Consider the following 19610-nt stretch of genomic DNA (forward strand, 5'->3'; position numbering starts at 1 on the left):
AAAGTTCGCGGAAATATTCTTCAAACATCGCGCTACCTTGCTACGCTATGCAAACAGCGCACTGCGTATTTTCGAGAGGCTAGCGTTGGCATCACTGCCGAAAGCTCGAATCCTTGGAAACGGGATGGGCGGAAGGAGAGACAATAAATTCGGATTTCATTTGTTTCCCTCGCGATCACTGCGGACCGCCGGTCTCGAGTTTTCTTATCCGTGGTTTTCGTTTGAATTCCTCGGAAAAGAAATGAGGTTGAGAGGATGATTGCTGGCACTAATACAGTAGCATCTGATGAACGGATGGTTTAACGGTCTGACTGGCAGACACCATAATGTACTAGCAATGACAACAACAGCAAAAACATCGACACAGCAGCTCAACTTAGCTGAGCAGCGCAAATTTACGAAACAAAACAAAATCCCTCTAATCATAGCGTTTCCGGTGCATCCCGGCATGCCCGGGGGATGTTTTTCGTAAGTAGTACCTCGCTCAAGCTGCCACTTGCTACTGTCAAGGACATCGGAACCATACCGACATCAACTGACGGTCACGTGAAAGATACCGTCCTTCTGGGAAGTTTATTTCCGTCGTCGTTTTCGAAGGAATTTGAAGACGCCTGAACTTCCCGTAACACCGAGTTGGTTGACTGTTGCTGCGTAAATACACCCGGCCAGCTGGAAGGACACACGCAAAGGCGATTGTGCGTTGTGCGGGCGTGGGCGCTTTGGAAAGCTATTTTTAGATACACCAGACGCCCACGCCATCATACGCTTTCCGTTGGTTGAAGGAATCGGAGCCGGAGCTGGTGGAAGCAACAAGGAGCATTGGCAGGACGCCGGAGGGGGGGGGGGGGATGCCGTGCAGCGCTCCGCGTGCGGTCGCCATTTTTTGTTGCCCTTTTATTGGCGATTGATTAAATTTTCAGGGAAATTGTTGCTATTACTGCTCAAAGCTCTGCTGCTGTACAGTGCCTTATGTGACTCCAACGCGCAAACGTTTATTCATTGTTGCGAGTACAGACGCTTGGTTCGCGTGGAAAACCGTGGAAAACCAGGACTCCAAAGCCACACGAGTTTGTGTTGTCACAGAGGAGCATACTTCACCTTTCGGGCATAGGCAGTGAAAGGCCTAGCGTGCATTGGTGCGATGAAAAGGATCTCTGAAATGACAAACTGTCACGGCACGATGGTAATAATAGGTGGCTGGCTTCGCGTTTAGTAGAAAAGCAGAAAACGATGGCCATTTGAGAGAATCTGATTGCGTGTGCTATTAACTTTTGAAACTCTAATAACATTGTAAAAGCGATTTCATTCGAAATTGGTTCGATTAAACAGAGTCATTCTTGAGCCTACTGGCTAGCTTACCATGACATAACACCTGAAAACTTCTGAAAGTGGAAGCACTTTGAAGCATGCTACGATAAATGCTATCGATTCAAGTTATTTATTTTAGTAGGAAGTATCTCAAAACAATTTATCATTATATTTTTAATTCTTGGAGATTGCTTAAGCATATTAGATCAATCTTTTCACAAAGAAAGTGAGTAACATGCTTTTCATTGCATCTTAACAACTAAATGACTAAACAGACCGACCGACAGCGAAGGAGAGAAAATAACCGGCAGGGAAAAAGTTCAACCCGATTCACGAAATCACGCCAACGGCTCCGTGCTACTACCGAGTACTTCATATTCATCAATCTCCACTCGAGAAGCTACTTCCTCGGTTCTGTCCACTTTCCGGCTTCAGCTGACATCAAAGTGACTACTACGTTAATTGATTACTGCTGCAGCGGCATCAGCAGCATCAGCAGCTTCTACCGTTCACAGAGCACTTCTCAGCTGGCAGCTTCTTTCACTGAGCGAGAAACTGAGAAAAGTGATGAAAATGACCGGCAAACGTTGGTCATGGTTTGCGTAGCTCCAGCGGAAGGCTAGTGAAAAACCTACAACCAAGGAAATGACTCCTGTATCCTTGCTCGTCTCGAGCTACCCGTCATACCCATGTCCGTCACACTTGTTGCGTCCTTCCTCGCCCGAAACCCGGCGTGTTTCGTTCAGGGAAAAGTACCAAATCATCGCTCGGCTGGCTGTGCTGGCTGCTGGAGAGTGTAAAAGAATCTACCGACGGTCCTCGACATCCACGCTCGAGTTCAACAGTAGTTCAGTGCAGTCCCGAAAATTGGACCGCACCGATGCTAGCATTCCGCCATGTTTCGAGGATCCTCGGTCTCGGTGGTCTGTAACGCCAACGCTCGGTGTTCGCTTTCCACGAAATATGACCGAGAAGTTTATCGTACCGTGCTGCCGCTGACACACCTACGCTGCGCATTTGATGGTCATGGGTTTCGTGGTGGAGGCTTCCGGAAGTAATGGGTTTACATTCAATTTCCTCCGTACATGAGTTTGATGGGATTAGAAAGCGCACGGTCCATGGTAAAGTGACATCCAATTACCGAGCGGGACACACACCCGGGATAGTGTAAAAATGCTGCTCACCCAGTATGATAGAAATGCTACCGGAAAGTTTGACGTAAATGGGATTGAGCTGTACATAATGTATGAAGCGAAGATGATCGTGTTGCAGAAATTCAACGTAAGATGCAGTTGTGAGTTGGCACGAAATTTGAGTTTGTTTTGAATTGTTTCTGGCATTCTCCGGAAAGCTGTTTCATTGTGGATAGCACATATATGATAAAGTTATATGCTATTCCAAATTCGTTCAGTTTATACGTCAAAAGTTATGTAAATTATTGTCCCATCATAATACTAAACGATATTGATTGTTAGTCAATCTGTACTGTTACCTATGCACAGGTAGGTTTGCACCGGTACTCAGTACATCTGTCCCTGTAACATTAGCATATAGTTGTAAGCATCGAATCTCGCGAAATTATCTGTATAGTGCCATAAAAAATAAATGACTGCAAACCCCATAACCGAATCTCTGCATGGTGAAATCTCTACAACTAATAACATTTGCCGAACGAGGCTGCTACATTACTGAAACAAGCTTTCCATCTCTGCATGCACCCTCCCAAAATGAAATAGGCTCAACGCTAGCGAAACGAAACGACCCGGACTAGCGAAAAACTAATTTCCGTAATCACCTCCTTTGCAGACATGGATAGCTCGCGAGACGACGGAGTCATAAAAATTCACTTCAATCATTGCACTCTGCCAAGGTCCGCAGAACTCACACGCCGCAGCGACCGTAAAGGTCGAACTCCCAAAAGAAAACGAAAAAAGCAACAAAAAAAAAAGGGAAAAGCAAACGGTGCTAACGATGCTAACGGCATCGCTCTGGTTCCACTAATGGTGGCTATCAATTTTCCGCCCAGCCCATCGAGTGTCCAATACCTTTCAGGGATCCATCAATTATATCAATATTTACCAGAAGCGCAGCCGAGCGCCAGCAGCGCTCCAACGGAGTGCCACCGTTTGTGCCATCCGGTGAGGCCGGGTGCGTCACATTCTGACGCTCCGCGATCATACACGATCAGCGGGGTAGCGATCGAGTGACATGGCTTCGCACCTAAGATCATCCGGTAACCAAATTGGTATGAGAAGAGTGCCCAGGGACTGCTGCCATTGCTGCTGCTGCTGCTGCAGCCACGATAGATACCTCGCCTTGTCGGTCGTCTTGGTTTTCATTTGGTATCCGGCGCGTCATGCTACGGACACGGTGGTGGCATGGTCGACGAAGCGAAACGAATCGAAATCGACCTGGTGTGCTGGTTTGTTCGCCGTCCGTCCGACACGTGAACTTGGAGCGACGTGGCTTGCTTGGACCGGCTAGCCCGGGAATGGCGCTTGCTTGCTGTCAGACATGGCAACGGCACCGGTACCGCGGTACGGCATTCGAAACGATTTATGGTGTGATTTACATTTGATGAATGATGAACGTTGCTGGTTTTTATCGTCACCGTCGGAGTGGATCGGTGTGTCGCCATCGGCTGCAGTGAATGCTCGAAGCGAAGCGAAGCTCGATCTTCCGGGCCCCGAGACTCATCACAGTTCCGGACGAACATATCTCGTGTTGAAGCATTGTTTTCCCACCGCAAGGCAATCGAAGCACTGTTCTGTCCTGCATTGTGTTAGACCCCGGGCGGGAAGTGAAGGTGAACATGCGGACGTCTGTCGAGAGACAGTCGGTCTCTTGACTGTTTGCTTAGTGCGCCAGCATCGTCAGCATCATCCGCCGGCTGTTATCATCGGCGTACCATGCGTTCGCGACGTATCTTCAGCTACAAAGTCGCGGTGGATTCATGGCCAAACGGGGGAGTCAAGAGCTCCGTTTGAAATGGTTAGATTCTAGCAATCAAGCCCAGCCCTGTTACTTCTCCTTCCTGTCTAAAACCACGTCTTAAGCCTCAATCGAACACGTTCAGTTCGCGAGAACCACCCCAGTACTATGGTGATAGCCAGCATCGAAGAGGATTTCCTTGGCGAGCTTTATGGCGCTGATGGAATCTACCGGCGGCCGGCAGCAGACGTCGATAATTCAATAATAAAACGTATTCCACTGCATCTGCTACGTGTTTCGGCTTTTCTTATCACGTTCGAGCACTTTGAGTTTTTGGACAGTTTTAGGGCTGTTTTGAGTGGGAAAAAATCAATTTCCTTTCGATATCCTTTTCGTCCGTGGATGACAGTTCCACCGGCAGCACCAGTCGTGGGTTGCACGAAGTGTCTTTGGCAAAGATTTGTTTGAAAAAGGATCCTCACGCCAAACAAAGCAAAACCCGAAAAAAGGACACGCAACATTGTAGCGCATGGACTGTGTCGAAAGCAACTGCGAAAAATATCGGAATCTCTCTCTCTCTCTCTCTTTTTCTCGGGAAGCAGTGCTAGGAGCTCTTCCCAGTGAAAAAGTAAAATTAACTATTTAATTAGATTTTCTCTTCACTCCATTGACTCTCCGCATCGGTCCGTAGGAGGGTTGGCTTCCTTCACGTACTGACGCTAATGAAACTGGACCGGGTTGTCGAAACTGCCGTAGCGGTAGTGATGGGAGAATTTTTAGCATTTTCTTCTCTTCTGCACCGATCGATCGGTGCTACTCTCAAGGAATGCAGCCTGTCCAAAATCACCGACAACAGTGGACTCGTAAATCGCAATGGCGCTAGGTCCCAGCTCCTGTCGCAGAGGATCGTGAGGGAACAAGCGAAGTGAAGTGATTTGCTCGTATCGGAGCAGATTTAGAAAGCTCAAGTTTACGTTTCCCCGGCGGGAATCCTGCATCACGCTCTAGCTCTCAGGTGCGAAATGAACCAGAAAAATGTCGGCGAGTATTGGATTCAGCTGATAATCTAATCAGGCGGAAGTGGTTTACGTGCCTCGCGTGCTATAAGATGAAATGAGGAACGATAAAGAGGAATGAAGTCGAGGAAATCGTGGAGAACGTAAGGAATCCAAGAAGTTTATTGCATTTTTTTTCTTTAAACAGAAAGTTTGTCAAGCGCTTAATATGCTTGGTGAGTATAATCAATGCATCTTATTTAATTTGGCTAGTAATTTTCTTGTTAATTACATAATAATTTTTGAATGTGAAGTTACCAAAATAATATAATATGATGCATTATACTAGAACGAGATAGCATTGCAGTTGCCGAAATGCAAATCTATATATATAAAAATGAATGTGTCTGTCCGGATGTCCGGTATAGACTCCGAAACTACTAGACCGATTGACTCCAAATTTGGTATGTGGGGGTTTTTGGGGCCGGTGAGTGCTATAGGCATGGTTAGAAACCCCCCGCTACCTTTCTTCATGCCCTTCTCTAACACTTGGTTGTTAAAAACATTCATTACTCCGCGAGTTATGAACCGAATACCATTAAAACTTGCACAATTGTTGATGGTCATATGAGAAACTATAGGACAAAATTTGGTCTACATCGGATGAGGGGAAAGGGGAGCTTCCATACAACCCCAATCCTTAAAATACGTCCTAGGGCAATATGGGTATCGTTTCCTAGGTTTTGATGGTCTCTAAATCGATTGGATTCACTTAATACTCTTTTACTTGCTTCTTTCACCTATCCACCATCACCACCCTCCATTCCGTACATCTTGCAGAGCAGAGTGAGGGGTGGGAAGGTTAGATAGTTGCGTTTAATTCATGAATAATAATTTTAAAAATGAGACCAATACATGAGAAAGAGAGAGAGAGAGAGAGAGAGAGAGAGAGAGAGAGAGAGAGAGAGAGAGAGAGAGAGAGAGGGAGCCCGGCTAGGGTGGAATGATAACCATGGGACCGGCAGTGCTGCAAATCGTTACCATTTTTTATTGGTATGTCTATTGTTGGTTTAAATTTTCTTAACAATTTCTTAAGTTTAGTTAAGTCATGAGTTAATTAAGAAGTTGCTTTAATTTTCACAAATCAATTTACATGAAACAATAACAAAAACTTATTCAGTTGCGAAATATTTGAATTGATCAAGAATTATATTAATTTTCGACTATTGATTTACGTGCCTCTTATCATTGACAATTTTCAACGTATCGGATTATGAATGGTAAACGATCGGAATTGCATGCACAAACATATAAAGCAGCAGTAACCGAATAGTAATAGAAAGCAATACCAACAAATCCTATCTATCAAGAACAACTTGCGATTGGAATAATCACCGACAATGCCCGAGAGAAAAGAAAGACCCTCGATCTTATCGATCGACGTTTGAGTTAATTTGAAGTGCGGTGCTTTTAGTTATGATCTACCATGTGACTATTTAAATCATCGTAAGCTGAATACCGGGGAAAAATGGATCAAGTGTGTCGTATTGTAATGCCGTTAAATACACAGCATTTGAACTTAACGAGCTATGTGCAAGCCGAATACTAAAGTCAAACTTTTTTTAAAAATACTTGGGAAAATATAATTCGTTGTTCCAAATGACGTCATTTAGCCCGAAAGGCAAAGCCTTAAAACTCAAACATCATGTTAACTTTCCAGCTCATATTTACAAGCACGTCGCATCTCTATTTCCAACATCACTAACGGACCTAGCTATTGATTTGGTTCATTGATAAATCGAATACTACCAAATTATGGAATAGATAAAATTATATCTACTAAAATTTTAAAGTTCCTGTTTACGATACACCCACGACCGATCAAAGACAGTACGAAGTCTGTCGGGGCAGCTAGTACTGAATATATTTCTTCGAGATTCGAATGCATCACTGGTTTGTTCGTCTTTAAAATAGCTACTAGAGGACGTCTTGAAAAGCAACATTTGAACAACCACTCTCAGACATTACTCTGCTGCAGTTCTGCTCAAATAGCAAACACACTTCCGTTTCATAAGTTTCTTTGTCCCTCGCAGACGGCTGCATACAAAGAGATGGTAACAGATGTTGCCCTTCTTCCAAATTTACTCGTGCTCAAGGTTTTTGCTTCCAAAAAAAGGTGGAGTCGCTTAGAGAGAAACACTTACCGCAGAATATTCTTCGCTCACGGTCTCTCTAGGAAGCTGGAAAAATCGTTCTGTAAAAGAGAATTTCGGAAAAAAGGTCGTCAGTATAATGTTGTAGTATCGTAAAATCCTTCGGAATGCCCTCAACATGTTAGTGATTTGATACAACGGATACACTGGCCTCGTCTTCCCTTTTCTTCTATAACATTGCTGTTTTGTATTTCCGTTCAGATAGAGCTCTAGATGCCACTTCAAGTTCGACAAAAACTAAAATGTAGCCAACATGAAACTGCTCATGGTTGCTTCAAGCAGTGCTACTGCCCAACACCTCACCATCAGTACACCCACAGGAATAAGCTTGATGAAGGTAATTTAGCATTTCACCCACGATAACAACAGCACCCTTACCGACCACCCTTACTGACTGCACACGTTCTAAAGGCACGTAAGGGCGCATTTGGAGCGCGCATTTCGAGTTAGCAAAGTCAAACTTCCTGGTATCCCGCGAGCTGCGACTCAAAGGCAACAGCCGCCGCCATCGGCCACCGAATGGTGAAACTTTTAATAGATAAACCACAGAAGCAAAAGCCAGAAATGTTTTTTGGCCCAACAAAGTTGTTCCGTTACGGATTCCGCGCTGTTTCACGGATTCACGGAGGGACACTAGGATCTCCGGTTTTTTTGGCTCTCGACTCTTTACATCATCCACTACCACCACACACCAAACACGACAAATGGTATTGGTGATCTTTCTCTCGCTCTTCGGTAGTAGCGGAACCGGAAACTGCTGGTACTGCCCCGTGACAGCAGGAAGACCGCACCCTGGCGGGGTGTCCGTGGCCAATGTTCACCCAGATTGGTCGTGAAAAATGCAAATAAACCATGGCTCCAGTCCTCCAGAGCGTCCGCGAAGATTTATTTGCATTGAGTCGTCAAATTTTCCACTAAATTACGCCAGCCATTTCGGTGTTGGTCTGCGAGCTGGGCGCGCGCGGTGCTAAAGCGAAAACTAACTGAGCGGAAAACTTTTATTTTGACTTTTCACGAGCGGCTTTATGATGTTGGGCAGCCACAGCATGGTGCCCCCCGCCCCGGAAAACGATTGTCGTTACGATGTCAGGATGCTGTCAATTGTTGAGCGACATAAACTCGCACCACAAATGATGAAGCAGCAGTAACTCACCAAGGGTGGAGGGGGTGGAAGGTAAGCGTTTCGTGCAACAAATTTCCAAGTATTCATTCCACAAATTTTCCCTCCATCATATGTCATGCATGCCATACATTTTGCTTCGATTTTCCAATTACAATCAGCGTCAGGAGTTGTACGGTCGATTCTTCACATCCAAATTGAACCATCCACCAACGGAGATAACCATAATTCGTTCATTTATTAATTTATTTCCTCGTCTTCATGCTCCTTCCTGTCCGTCCAATATCGTGTGTTTCACAGTTCAAAGTGTAAAACATCACGAAGCGTCCCCGTTTGGTTTCCACACATTCGCTCGACACCCGCTTGATTCAGTTTTACCCTGGCACGCGCACAACATTTGCATGTTTTTCGCGCGATTTTTTGCTATTTTCCATTTCACGCGACGGTCTCGGCAAACACAACCGACCTAAAAGGGCTGGCGTGTGTGTGTGTGTGTATGTGACGAGGAGGAAGAAGGAGGGAAAATACATTTTAAATTCGAGACCAAACCCGTGGTGGTAAAGTTTAATCATAAAATATGGTGTTGCCGGTTAGCCTGCTGGCGATGATGAGGACGATGATGCCGCCGGAGCAGGGAGAGACGTTAAGAGAGTGAAAGAAAGAGAGAGAGAGAGAGAGAGAGAGAGAGCGACGGTACTGAGTGCACGATCAAAGCCACGGGGGCTACATTTTTTTATGCAGGGAATGTTTTATTACAAAGCGTACGTCTTACCAAGCATTCATCGTGCCCTCAACCGTTTGCGGGCCAGACTGGCAAGGATGAAAGACAAATTACGCGTTTTATTACAGATTATGGTGGGCTTGGATGTGCGAAGGGCACCGTGAAAAAGGCTGCTGGCTGGTACATGATGAATGGTGGATGCGATGCAACTTCAAACGCGAAATGTTTATTGCAATTTTGGGTTTGAAATTTGTTTCACTGCTCCATGAGTTTGCAAGAGGAGGGAAAGGATACTCGCTGCGCTTTTAATCTAATAATCGACCAATTCAAACACAACCATTCCTCCGTTTGAAAGTAAACACTCAGTGCAGTCACCACGATCGAATTGAAATCTGTGGTTATAAACGAAATTGAATTGCACGACGGTTATTACCACAGTACAGGCAATTAGAAGGTTCGTTCATTTCATTCTCTTCGACTTTATGGTCGGCCATTGGCTCGGAAGCTCCAGCACCCCCAACCACGGGCAGTAAGCCTTCTTGGAGCGAGTTTTAACAATCGATTGTAATTACTGCGGATGAGCTCCACTTCGCACCCAGACACAAACCTAGTGCCCAGGCACGTCATCTAGATAACATCAAATTGTAATAGCTGTGCCACTGTAACAGCAGCACTACAGTTGCTGTTGCTGATGATCAACCCTTCCTGCCATCAGTTCCATCGTCCAAATGGTGAGGTTAAGATGAAACCCCATCATTAGCCCAAGATTACTGCTTTCCGTCGTGCTGGTGTGTGGCCACTCTAGCCCCTGCGAAACGACTGTGCCAGTGCCGCTGTGTCAGCGGAGTGAGGTTTGCTTGCGAAGCAAACATAATCAGAAAGAGCAACAAAGTTTAATTACAACGTATGTTTTCATTTCGAGGATTTTGACAGTTTTCAACGACCCTTCTCAATCGGATACTCACTGTCGTGGGTGTTGAGGGGGTGATGGTAGTAGCAGGATAGGACGATGTTGACGGTGGTTTGTAAAAGCCACTCCTCATCGACCCATCGATGAGCTTAATGAGTGAAACGACAAGTCTCTTGGAATAGAGAGCATTACAGATACTTCGTTCGAATACCTCGGCGCTCTCCACGATACTTATCAACCCGCCCGTTACATCATTTAGATGCTGCTCCATCCGATGCGCTCGGTGTGAAATGGCCGGAACTCTCGAACGGCACCGGATCTAACGTTCGCATGGCAACAGTAACACCACTTTGTCCCGAGCAGAGGACGCTTCAATTAAACCTAGTTCAACATACTCCCCCTCCTCCCGTCCTTATTCAAGGACATCTCTCATCGGATCCATCACACGCACCGGTACACATCAACCCTCCCTAAGCCTTCGAACGTCTGTTCAGTCGACCGACAGGATCGGCGAATGACAGTTTACCCTCTGATGTGGAAACGCTTTCGGTGCGTTCCGGCGCTTGCACGCACTCCCGAGTGAGGAGGATGGACAAGAGCATCAACGTCTGTTCAATTGTCATTAAACGTTGCTGCTGCCTCTGCTGTTGGCAATACTGGCAATGGCGCACCACACACCCTGCCATGCGGTGTTTATGTTTTACTGGTGATAATTCCAATCACAGCCCGGGGGCTGTCTCGTGATCGGTGATTGAAAAGAGATAAACGAACAGTTTTTTGCTGCCGTAGTCAATTGTGTGATTGTTTTTGTCAATAGAATGGTCATTTGAAATCGTTTTTTTCATCATGTTAAGTGTATCGTTTTAATGCTTGCATGCATCGTTTTGGTTGAGAGCATGAATACAGTACTAGAGGTCCGAAGAGTTCTATTGTGAAAATGGATCTATTGTGAATGGAGAATTGTTATGAAAGATATAATGACTAATTCTTCAAGTAAGATATAATGTATATTTACAAAAAAAAACTTTACAGAAAACGATGATATTAAAATCATGCCCATCAGAAAAGTTAGAATCATGCCCATCAGAAAAGTTAGAATCATGCCAATCAGAAACAAGCAACATTAAGCATAAGGAATAGAAAATTATACTAAAGCCTTAACCAAAAGAACAGCCAAAAAGGAGATCCCTCTGACATGATTTCCCTCGCGCATACCGAACATTACAATTGCTTCAACCGGTTCAAGATTGCTTCACACTTCCGCTCCCGTAAAAGGGATCCTGTTGCACTGGTTTCGTGCATGTTGGCCGGGAGTTTGTAACCGATTATACGCCCCAGTCACGCAAATGTCCATCGCGCCTGGCACGCCTTTATCCAAGTGCAAGCATCAAAACGGCATGGAACGGGTGGATGGGAGCCCACACAGGCCCAACAAGGCACAGGAAACCCACACAGTCGCGCACAGTCGCTGTTGAAAGGCTGTCAATTGTGTCAATTACTCTGTGCAGTTGTTGAATTCGCGTGCAAACGGCTCATCGCGGAGGGTCTGAGTGAAAGGACATTCTGCAGAAGCACGGCGCCAGCACAAGTCAAAGCCGCCCTTCCGCTGACGTCTGATGTGTCCGCACATGATTTCCATTCCCGCTCTTTCCGCTCCTTCATGCATTCGCCAAAGTGGTCGCAAAAGTTCCGTTGAAGAACGAAGCGAAGTCACGTGATGCCGCGTACCATACTGCCATTTATCATTTTGACAGCTTACAGTGAAAGCAAAAGAGGAGTGGCGCAGGTGGAGACTCGACTCGACGACAAGATTCTACGCTTGTCGTGCTAATGGGAGCTGCAATTCATTTTGAATTAAATTGTGTTCGCCGGGATAGGAGTCCGGGGCATTAGCTAGAAAGCGCATTCCCCTGAACGATGCACACGCCGTATGTGTACACTACTGTCTCTAGTGTTTCCGAGTTCTGAGAGAGTGTGGTACACGGTATGCACTAGGACTGTACACATGGTGCACCACCGTGCTGCTAATGCACCGAGCGGTAATGATTATGTTGTAAACAATGGGTGTGAACAGTGGCAATGGTGGAGCATTGCCAACTGCGTTACTATTTCCACGTGTTGACAGCAAATTCCCCATAAACATGCCGGACAGAATGTTCTATGACGCTAGTTTTTTTTTGTTCTGGTTCAGTGCATTGACATTGGAACAGAAACATTGGATGTGAAACTGTTATTATTTGCTTTCTCTGAAAATCCTTTCAATGCCCTTTTCATTGCAGCTCTGCAAACGTTCAACAAATAGAAAATGAATTTCTACATCCGCAGCGCAACTCTCGTGAGCGTTTTACTTTCCCTCTTTTCTCACGAACACCACCTCACTGTTCACACCGAATATTATCATTAAAAGCACACCGTTAAGATGCTTTTCAGCGGACTCCATGGAACCCACTAGCTGCAAACGAGAATTACGGACACAAGTTTTCGTTTCCATTTCGCACACCACGAAATTTCAATTGTTCAAAAGTTGGAACATTCGTTCACTTCTCGTCCGGGCCCTTATCGAGTGAAGCAATGTCACAGCATCGCGGCCCCGGGTCCCCGGGTCTCATAATAAATCCCCTAATGAGCTTAGCGAAAGCACACCGTCGAGCAGAACACCAAAGAGAAAATGATTATTTTCATCGCAGCAACGAAACCGAATGGCGGCAAAAAGGTGGAAAGCGAGAACGGGGAAAATTGAAAAATCGAAATCCGCGAACCACGTTGTTCCACGGTCCATTGACGTCCTTCGACGGGTGGTTATGGTTCACGGGATTACGTCGGAAGCCCACACAAGTACCGAGGGCCAATGGTGCAGAATTGGATTTAATCGCAATTTTATGCGATTGATAAAAAAAAACGGGAGCCGACACTGCTGCTATCCCTCAGTGGTTCGTTCGATATTGAATACACCCAAAGACAAATACTGATGCGCGAGTCCGGGTCCGGGTATGCACGAAAGCAGGTAAAGGGGGCGCAGAATATTGATTTGAAGTACAATGTTGGGACAACAGTGAAAAGCTCGCTCAGACAGGACACCGCAAAACATTCGTCCTTTTTGCTTGGCTACAACTTGGCTTTCACCTTGACAAACCACCGAACCGGACGAGTTGCTGCTACCGGACCATAAAAATGAGGGAGAAAAAAAGGGAAGCAATGGTGGTGCAAATAAACTTGTTTCTTACCACCACCGACACTGCAGCAGGTACATGAAGCAACGAGGACGCCGGCACCGTAGGGAAGGATTGACAGAGCATAAAATCTGCACCCACGGTGCACATCACATTCCCAAACACTCCGCACTCTCTTCATTCTGCTTCGAAGCTCTGCTGGCACGGAAAAAAGGGACTTTCGCCGGAAGATTTATGTTTCTATTTTGCATCGTTTCTCTCTCCAACCATCAAAGCGAGTGCATTTGACCGGCAGCATACGTCGGTGGACTGCTCTGGTCATGGGCCCTCGCTTCCTAGTATGCCTCGTTTCCGGTAGCCCAAAACATACACACACAAAACAAACGGTGAGAGTTATGGGCAAGCAAATAGACGTACGGTTAGTCGCATGCAACCAGCTCACTGTCACGGTCCCAGTGGTTGTGACTTCTGATGCCTCTGCTGTTGGTGATGGGCAGTATATGGAACTCCGTGGTCTTGTAAGTAATGCATGAAGGTGCGGAACCAGACTGTCCGGTGCAGGGTGCGGTGTCTGGTGCAAATCATAAAATTGTCCACCCATCCGCTGCGCTGTCACTAAAACGTCGACAGAAAAGTGGTGGCGTGGAATGTGATAAACGTTGACGATGAAAAGAACTCGCTGCATCCGCGAAGGAGTGTGAATCCCGGGAATCTACCGACCCGGAACACCGGAATGGTTCTGTAAAATTTATGGCCTCCGGTATAGCAAAAACCAAACAACCGGTGTAAATGTAAAGCTGGTGTGGCCCCAAAATGATCACCATTAAAGACAGCTGTGTTTGTAGTAATGGCGAAAGACATAACGCACAATCGTTCACGATCCTAGGAACGATCTGCTGATCGTTTAAAAAGCGTACGAAACAAACGTTGGGTTTGGAAAACAAATAAAAAGGGAAAGGATTACAGTAAAGAAAAAAAGGAATGGCCACGGTAATTGATGATCGTTCGATTACTTCCTTGCTCGCTCGGATATGCTAGAATGCTGGCGGTCCTACTCGTACTGACCGGAAACTGAATGAGTGACATGATTTATTTTTATCGATTCCGCTGCTGAAAGGATCCGAACCCTGGACAAAAAGGATTTAGTCTCGATCCCATTTTCAGCACGTGCTGGTGCGGCGAGCGAGCTAGAAACCGTGCCCCAAGGGCACGTGGCCGAGGTAAAAGGGACGATTTCGGTTAGAACTAACAACATAATTTTGATTACCATTACGATAAATCTTCACCGTGGATTGAGCTAGCACCAAAAACCCACTGGCGACGTCAAAAGAAGGATGGTGGCAGTGTGCTACATCGCACGTTCCGTTACTTATTGCTTTCTTTGCACGGATGTTGCACGTGTTAATGATGGCAGGGGTAGTGGTGTTGGCATGAAACATTGGTGAAACTTTTTCCCGAAAGGCTATTCCTCTCTCGGATTTCGAGGTTTAGATTGGTGAGTTGCAAACTGTGAACGAGTTTTATGTTTTACTCAATCAATGTACCGTCCCTTTACTCGTGGGAAAGATTTCACTGGCTTATGTAGTGTTTAGTTTGCGAAAAGATCGCCGAATATTCTTTCCAATCCATGCTACATTCTTCACCTAGTCCGCGCAACAGTTCGTAATTATTGTTATGAAGAAATAAATGATTTCCAGGAATTGTTACTAAAGGAAATCATGTAACCATTTTTTCCCAACTAAAAAATATTCTGACATTTGAACTAACAAAGTATGCTTTAATTTAAAGAGAGACCAATTTTGATTGATTGGACTTGTGTCAACGATCTGATACTAATTAATAAGTGAAAAAGACAATTTGCTGAGCTAAACTTTTCCTCGCAATGCTTTTTCAGATTCTCAGTTCATAAAGGCATGGTCTTTGTTCTCGATCGAATTGTTATCCATTCGTGACATTCGCCTCGCCCTTCAATCGTCACTGAACTGCGAAATAAAGAATCAAAATCAAAGCCAATACCCACGATTGCTACACAACAATGTCGCCAATTTCGGCGCAGATCTAAAGACTGGAAGACACTTTCGAGACACATCATCTTATGAGACATCCATTCCACATCCATTCGCACCGAGACCAATCGAGACGCTAATTTAGTCCATAAAATTACCATCCAATTCATCCGCAAAATCGAGATGCGAATGCCCAAACCGACTTTGTCGGCATCAGCAACCGAACTCGAAGCAACACATTTCACACCTTATCGGGAACGTGAAGGGGCAAGGCGTGGAGATAAAGCTACAGCGAGCAGACGACCAATTCGTCCGGCTTCGCCTGGGAAAGAAGTTTCCACCAGACAGCCCATTTGTTGCTGAGTAACGCCGGAACGCCGGTTTACTTCCTGTCACGATTCCCGTCTCATGTTGATGGGGCGATGAGCCATTTTTGGCCTTCGATGTCGCTGTTTCGCGACAAGGCCCAACGCGACAAGTGCCAAGGAATGTGCTGACTCGCGGAATCGACCATCGATAGCGAAAGCGAAACTCCGTCGTCGCCGTCGTCGTCGTCGTGTGGTTACGGAGTTTGGACAGACAGTCAGCTGTCAAAATCGCTCCCTACCCCAGACAGAGCCGATGACAGATCTAACCGGTAGTTCCGCCATTCCAGCGCGAATCGTTTACGATTGATCGATGGCACCCGCAACCGATTGGCCGGAAGGAAGGAAACGATTTTTCATAATCGGCACCGTGGAGTCGCTCGACTCGCTCGAAGTTGTGTTCGAACACATCGCGCGCACAAAAACCAAGGCAAGGTAATTGAATCGACCAGCCTGGACTGGTTTGGTCAAGAGCTACTGGTCCTGGTCCACCTAACGAACCTGTCAACCGGCTCGTTATCCTGGGTGCCGGCTCGAGGGCATTCCATTCAGCTGAGCCTCGCTTTTCATACTGAATCTGACGGACCTTCACAAACGCTACATTACCGTTCTCATGCGCCTGATTGCAAAGAACGGAAGAACCATGTACGACTACCATGATGGCCAGTGCTGGTGAATCGCCCTCCCATCGCGCTCTATTAATGGAATCACATGACGTAATTGAGTGAAAGTGGGGACCGAATGTCCTTCTCATTATGTGCTGAATCACAAAAGATCCCGCGGATTGCCGTTGACAGGCGAGTGTGTGTGTGTGTGTGTGTGTGCCAAGCCCTCTGTTTCTCCTCCATTCTTTCCCCACCGGGGTCTTTTAGGCCGCCGGGGACTTTACCATCTGCATCAATCTTCGTCACGCTGGGTTGATAATACGAGAAATGATGTGGGAGAGGCGAATGGGATGGAGGAGCATAATATGCTTCCCATTTGGCGTATTATAACGTCATCCAATAACGTGGCCAAGCTGGATTAATTGTCACACGCATTGGGCCAGGACACACCCGAAATGGAGCCGTCAACAAGCGAATGAATTGAAATGCGAGCCCGGGCTTAACCTGCCGAAAAGCTCTCGGGGGAGGAAACACACAGAGAGATCAGGGATAGAGGGACGGGAATACAATTTGTCAGACGTTTATTTGTTAAGCTATGATGCTAATTGAAGCGATGCGAGATGGAATGACATTTAGTGAGTTAATGGCGTGCCCTGGGTATGCCTTAACTGCGTTTGGGGATCGCTACAGGAGCACAGGAGCTTGTCGCAGCTATCAGAACGAAAAAATAAGAAAAAATATTGGCTATTAAAAGGAATATAAAAGGGATTTCTAACAATGCTTGTACCAATGCAATAAAAGTTGAAGACTTCTTCACAAACCAATCGCAAAATTCCATAAAAAATCCCTACAATCACTTCAACCTAATCCTTCACTAATTTGAAACATAATCCCAATCCCACGATGCGCCGGATAGTTCACAAATGGAATATTTAATTCGAAACTATACTTGAACTTGTATCGCTTTACCTTCACTGCTCCTTGTCAAATGCATTGCTGGAAGCCCCCGGGCATACATAATTCAGCTTAGAAGTAATCGAAAGCAACTGGCTCGAGAATGGAAACTACAGAACGAACCTGCGTAAAACAATGACGTCTTCATCAAAGTCGGTATTCGTGACGTGAGGATGGAAATAGAAATGGCCCAGTAATGGGCGTGATAGTGACCTCGTACCTCAAGGAGCAAGGCAGAAAACAATCAATAAATTCCTTCCTCCTGGGGAAAACGGACAGCCAGGCAGGTACAGGACACTCACTAAAGCCGTACTGACAGCAGAGCTGTCTGGCTGTTCGTTCAAAGGCCGCACAGTAGGTATGCTTAATGAAAACCCCAGCCCAAGGCTGCACCCCGATGAGCGGGGGTCGTGAATGTTTTACGCAGAATAGGATGACCAGCAAGAGCGCTGGTACGCTGGCAGTCCTTCAACCCATCCTCCCATCAGGACTTTTGCTTCCACTGACTTACACACATCGGAGTTTGTTTGCAAAACTCGATGTACCAGCGAGTACGCTGTGAGCTACACAATAGACACGCAATACTCAAACGCATGTGGAGTAGTGTGAGATGAAGGGTAGATTGAATAACTCACTCGTTGCACTAGTAGCTCACGAACATTCTCGCCCAGCTTGCGGTACCATCCGTTGGCACCTCGTACAAACGCATCAGGCGTGTCTATCGTTTCTGCATTCATTTCCACCAGGATAATGGGCGTGTGTGTGTGTGTGTGTGTGTGGTGGAGAGGAGTGAAATATGCTTCCAATTATATGCTGCTTCGAATGCAAAAGGTACAGCTGCAGCAGTAGCAGCAGTAGCGGCGTGTATACCGAGATCCCTAGCTGGCAATCAAATTTAACCAACTCAGCATACACCACCCCCTTTTGGCGATCCCCTCGCACGAGGTTCCTCCAGTATATTCATACTATCGAGCAAACACTCCCAGACACACACACGCACCGAGTGCATTGAATTCGTTTGCACGAGATGATTTCCACTTCCTTGCGTTTCGTTTCAATGAAAATGGCTCTGAATGTAGAGCACCAGCAGCACAAGCTTTCACTGCACTTGCGTAAAGAAGGATTCGTCCTGTGCAGATTGAAATCGGTTGGTACGAAAATGGGCCAAAAGACATTCATGCTAACGCACACACACATACACACACACGCTTCTTGAGTATGAAGGCAACACAGGTGCAGGATCGTGATTGCATTTTGATAAAGGAAAGGAATGTTCACCGGAAAAAAAACTGCTTGGTTGCAGCTGCTACAGAAAAGCAATCCGTCCACGATGGAGACGCCTGGTGTTTGACCTTTTTTTTCGATGCAATCACTGCCCGCCGCCTTCTTCGACGACGGATTGGATTTGCAACAAATGTGCTCCTCAATCAAGCGAATCACACAATGTCCCATCCAATATGTTGCAGATTAATTCCACATCCAAGAGAGTGCCAGGCAACAGTGCCACCAATCCAAACGATGGCGTGTCATACAAATTAATCATTACAAGGGGGCGAGTTCCAAAAATGAGGAATGTAAAAAGGGTAAAAATGAAATAAAGCTCGCATAATGGCGTTCCAAAAAACACGTACACGAATCGATTACCTGCTTATTCAACAATGCGTCACCAGCACCACCACCACCACCACCAGCTCTTCATTATACTTCCCTTCGAGGTCTGCCATCTGTTCGAATTATGCCAGGATTGGCACACCCTTGGCATGCTGGCATTAAAATATTCGCACGGAATGGGTTACGATATAGTCAATTAATAAGCTGTCAAACGAGACCCGGGTGCGAAGGCCAGCAACAATTTATGCCAACCTTAATTACGGGCGACCCCCCCCCCCCCCCCCCCCCCCCCTAGGAAGGCATGTAATGTCGCGTTCCGAGGTCACAGCCTTCCATCCGTCGCTCCGTACGCGCCAATGTGAACAACTCGCGGAATCGCGGAATTTATTCATTTCTCCAGCGAAGCGAACATGAACATGTTTCAGCCACCTCCCACCCAAACCCCCACCCCTCTTTCGATCGTTGGATCAAAATGGAGGCGCGCACCTCGAAAGGTGACCTCGGCGGTGTAAGGGTAGAAAACCCGCGAGCGAATTTGGTGGCGAATCGAAAATTTATTACCAATATTGCCGCTCGACACCGTAGCCCCTGACGGCCAATGGGTGGTGGGGGGAGGGGTTGTTTTTATATTGCTTCGCTGCTCAGAAGCGTTAGATGCTACTGGTACTGGTGCTGGTACTGGTTGGCGTTCCGGCTCACTC

At 46.2% G+C, this 19610-nt stretch overlaps 1 protein-coding gene across 3 annotated transcripts in view; it reads right to left on the reverse strand.

Moving 5' to 3' along the window:
- The window catches only part of LOC125956329 (calbindin-32), a 55321-nt gene that overhangs the window by 28203 nt on the left and 7508 nt on the right, over nt 1-19610 (reverse strand). For 2 of the 3 annotated variants that reach the window (XM_049688077.1, XM_049688075.1), the window contains exon 2: nt 7439-7488. The exons of the other annotated variant lie outside the window; for it this stretch is intronic. The gene's annotated coding sequence lies outside the window, so the exon portion shown is untranslated. The remainder of the gene's footprint in view (nt 1-7438; nt 7489-19610) is intronic. 3 annotated transcript variants of the gene reach the window in all.

Source organism: Anopheles darlingi, chromosome 3, assembly GCF_943734745.1.
Source record: "Anopheles darlingi chromosome 3, idAnoDarlMG_H_01, whole genome shotgun sequence".
In the NCBI taxonomy this organism is placed as follows: domain Eukaryota; kingdom Metazoa; phylum Arthropoda; class Insecta; order Diptera; family Culicidae; genus Anopheles; species Anopheles darlingi.